A 4,653-nucleotide genomic window follows, 5' to 3' on the forward strand; every position below is an offset into this window, starting at 1 on the left:
GTTGCAAAGGATGCCACACTATATCCAAATCCCCAGCACACAGGCAGAACTGCATAAGACAAAGATGGCCTTTTATCAGAAGACCCAGTTCCCACATGTCATAGGGTGCATTCACGGGACACATATACTAATCTGCCCCACTCTGCGACTGAGTACATCTACTGCAACCACAAATCCACACAGTCAATCAATGTACAGGTCACATGTGACGCTTCTCACATCATCAACAACATAGTTGCAAAATTCCTAGTGAGCACGCATGATTCCTACATCTTCAGGAACAGTGGTATCTATACTCGTCTTGTTGGGGGTGAATTTGGAGAAGGATACCTGCTAGGTAAATCCATGTGACACACCCGCTTGTATACATTTGATGCAGCGATTTCTGACTGTGAATAATTTTCCTTTCTTTTATGCTTAGGTGATAGCGCATATGCGGTTCGTGCTTTCATCCTGACTCCATACCTCAACCCATCTACCCCAAGTGAAAGGAGATATAATGTGGCACATAAATCTACCGGCAATGTGGTGGAGAGTACATTTGGACTCCTCAAAAGCAGGTTCTGCTGCCTCCATAAAAGTCGAGGTGCACGGCAGTACCGGCCCCTGATCTTCTGCAAAATAATAGCTACATGTGCCATGCTGCATAACCTTGCAACAAAGAGGGGAACACCCGTGAAAATCAGTGAATCTGAGGATAGGGAATGTCCCCAGCCACAGCACAGCGCTGCAGGCATCACAGCTGCACCAGATGGGAGACGGGCAGCGATCACACAACTATTTCTGAGTAAGTAATGAGACAAAGCTAGTAACTGCAATTGTGTGACTGTGTTTAATTGACCTTCAGTCAGGCAATTGGACAGCATACCACAACACTATGATGACCTCACAGTGCCTGGTCAAGCCAAACATGGCATAGTCACTCCACCACGCAACATCCCTAGTCCCATCATTGTGTCAAATGGGTTATGTCACCCACCACACAATGGATTGTGATTGCAGTGCTTATCTTCTGCGCCCACGCGCAGCACTGCTGCGTTCAGCTGGCACACTGTCCTCCCCAGTGCTGTGTCCTGCGGCTGAACCGTGCCTACCACTGCGCCTCCTGGTCTCCTGTAATGTGTAATGGGGGGGGGGGGTGATGCTGCTGCGGCTTGTTGCCTCCACACTCTCAGCCCCATCCCCCGATCCTGTGGCAGCAATTTGGTTGGTCTGAAGCACCTGCAAGGCACTGGTGACTGTTACCAACCCTGAGTGACATCAAGCTGCACTTGGCCACCTCAAATTGCATGGACACTGAGCACCTGCTGAGCCCATGGGTGGCATTGCACAGCCTGTTAACTGCCTTAGTGTGCCCTTCCAGTCTCTGTCTGTCCCTGCGCCTTGAACCACACCACGGTCGCTATCAATCTTGCAGCATAACAGCCTAACAGCATCAGACATCTCCTTCATGTCCTCAGCCACTGTGTTGTTGAGGCAGTATATGGCCTCCTTCATGTTGTTAATATTTTTATTGTTTGCCACCATCTGGCGTTGAATTGCCCTCATTGTTTTGCCTTGCAGGTGTTGTACTTTAAGCATCTTCCCCTCCAGACCAGAGAAGACACTGGATTGCTCTGCCTCAGGACTGTGTGCCCTTTGTCAGCGTCTTCGTGCACCTGTGTTGCCAACCTCCATGGGGGACTGTGTTACAGATGTGTGTACATCATAATCCTGCTGGGTCTGTTGTGCTCCCTGGCTCTCATCCTCTGTGCCATCCATCTCCTGGAGGCTACCCACTGTATACCTCCTGGCTCGTGGTGGTGGTGATGGTGGTGTGGTGTCAGCAGGTGATAGGACATCCTCCTGCAGTGTGTTTTGCTCCCTGGAAGCCTCTTCTGTCTCCCCTTCTGCAACGTGGTGCAATGTTTTGCCTGTGGATGCAGAATGTACTATTACTCACCTGTCTGGCAGCATTTGCCTACAAATAAATTTCATGCCTGCCAATCTAGCTGTCTGTCCCCTGCTTGCTTATCTAACGATGTATGTGACATGCATATGCTTTTTGAGGACTGACTGATATGCTATTAGTTGATAGGGACTACATCTCCCATGATGCATTGCTGATTTTAAGAAAAACATAGTTCGGCAGTGGAATTCTTGCAGGGGGATTGGGGTTAGGGAGGGGGGCACAGCATGCTATGCATGCATCTTACCTTATCTGTTGGACCCTGTGGCTGAACTGTCCACGTCTCCGATGCCACTGACGCTCTCCGGCTGGAGGATGGACTCCACCATTTGTTCCAATGCAGTTGGTGCAGGCGCTGTTGATGTCCCCCCACCTGTCTTTCTGGCTTGTTTGAGCCGTTCAGTCATCCTCTCCTTGGCACGTTTCTGGAGATCATACCATTGCTTCTTGAGGTCCTCTGTTGAGCGATGGGTGACGCCGATGGCATTGAATTTCTGCTGGATCACTAGCCAAATGTTAGGTTTTTGTGACTCAGGGACGTGCAGTGACTTTTTACCGAAGAGTTGGTCGTGATCCTTCACCACCTCCTCTATTAGGGTCTCCAATTCCTTCTCACTTAACGTGTATTTACGCTTTCTTTCTCAAGCATCCTTCCCCATCTCCTGTGAGTCCATGGTTCTGTTTTGGTGTATCAGCTAGGTGGTAGCTGTGCAGCTCCTGTGCTTTTGCTCCTGCTCCCTGCCTCTCCAACAGCTTCAGGATCAGTGTAGCTGCATGGGTTTGGCCACTTCCTAGTTGTGAGGTCATCAGGAAGCACAGGATTGGCTGATTCACAGCTTTACGATTTTTTGAAATACCGGATTCACTAATTACCGATTCAGTAATATGGAATCGGTAATACCGATTCTGTAATGAGGATTCAGTATTTTTATTAGCCAATTTTAACGAATCGCTAACTTTTAGTGATTTTTTTATCTAAACCGCAAATATCGAGTTCTTAATAGCGAAACGGTAACATTCGCTATTAAGAACTCGCTATTTCGGCTTTACCTACATCGAGCCCTAAGACTTCAATGAACATTTCAGTGTTTATATTCTATATTCAGCAACTCAATATAAACATAAGGGTCATATAGGTTTGGAGGATCAATCTATGCATACATAGCGAATATCCCTGCGTCATCAGCAGCCTCTATGTCAATTTAAGAATAAAATATATTTCTGTACCATGCAAGAGACATGCTCCAATCACTAGTATACCTTTGCCCTCAATTGATGGGAATCCCCTCGTCGATTTATGGGCAGTAATGTTTGAACAAAAATGTTCCGATATCTCAACCGCCTCTAGTTCAGCCTTCTCCACCAGTCAAGCCATTGCGCACAAAGACTCAGTCACAGTATGGGACTAGCAAAACTAGTGTTAAACTAAAAAATAACACGTCGGGAGACCTACAAGTCTAATATGCGCTTAATGCGGAAACAGAAAAAGGCACAGCACATAATAAGGCAACAATTGTCATTTCAACTGACCATAACTCTCACTCAAAAAGCCAAGTGGAGCATGTAATGCTAAATGTATGCAAATACAAATGCTTCTTATATACTTTTCTATCAATACAAATGGATGTAGCATAAACACATCAGAAACTATGAGTTCAAGGAAACTATCTAATGAGCAGGAGGCAGAATTTTCTCATGAAGTGATTGCCAGAAGACCTTGAATGGAAGATAAAGATACTTACACATACACCTTAATTTGTTATTTTCCTAAAATCACAGTTCTGTTTGCCCATATTGAAAGTGAGGCTATGCTTTACTACGAGATGCAGGAAACGTGCAGATGTATTACCTTAAATAACATGCGTTCTTTGCATATGGGAATCATGAAACTTAGCAAGCATTTTAAGGCTCATGATCGTATAATACCTCCTCATGTAACCGGTTAAATTCTGTGTACATAACTTATTTAAGGATCCTGAATTTTCAAGGGTCCTTAAGGTGAACCTCTCACTATTGGAGTGAAACACCTGCTTAGACCTCTCCAAGTAAATAATGCAAGCACACCCTTCAGACAAAAGGAGAATAGCAGGTGTCGTCTCTAATGAGTTAGGACATGCAGATTCAAAGTATTATGACAACACTGACAATGAACTCTTATATCCAGGGGGAGTAATCAATCTATCTATCTATCTATCTATCTATCTATCTATCTATCTATCTATCTATCTATCTATCTATCTATCTATCTATCTATCTATCTATCTATCCGTCTATCTATCTATCTACAGTACAGAGTCTGGGTTGCCTCTGTGTAGTTATAATTGGGTCAGAGTTTCCATTAGAAGAACATTTTTTCTTTTGCTAAAAACTTTGGTTTGACGAATCTGCATGAAACGTTTCAAAAATAAAGTTCATCTACCTAAGCAGTGATTGTCTATGTTAATTCTCACAGGAAACGTTGCTCCAGGGACATGAAAAAAGAACTCAATGGAATTACACCAAATTTGCCCAAAAAAAGTCACAGCTTTATTCAGAAAAATATGCTTTTTGTGATTTAGTATGAATCCATTCAGATGTTTTCTAAAAATGTGGTCTGTGAAATCCCACAGTACTGAATTTTTGTTTAAACAGGGCCCTTTTTCTTGCGTCACGCCGTCACCCATATCGGTACCGCAGGAGCAGTCCAACGGTACTGAGCGATCTGA

General features: G+C 44.6%; 1 long non-coding RNA gene across 1 annotated transcript; it reads left to right on the forward strand.

Moving 5' to 3' along the window:
• The first annotated feature begins 662 nt into the window (after positions 1–662).
• On the forward strand, positions 663–1,986 carry LOC147731477 (uncharacterized). Its single transcript, XR_015308638.1, has 2 exons — positions 663–787; positions 1,564–1,986. It is a non-coding gene; the product is annotated as an uncharacterized LOC147731477 (long non-coding RNA).
• The last annotated feature ends 2,667 nt before the right edge of the window (positions 1,987–4,653 follow it).

This window comes from Lissotriton vulgaris, chromosome 2_1 (genome assembly GCF_964263255.1).
Source record: "Lissotriton vulgaris chromosome 2_1, aLisVul1.2, whole genome shotgun sequence".
In the NCBI taxonomy this organism is placed as follows: Eukaryota; Metazoa; Chordata; class Amphibia; order Caudata; family Salamandridae; genus Lissotriton; species Lissotriton vulgaris.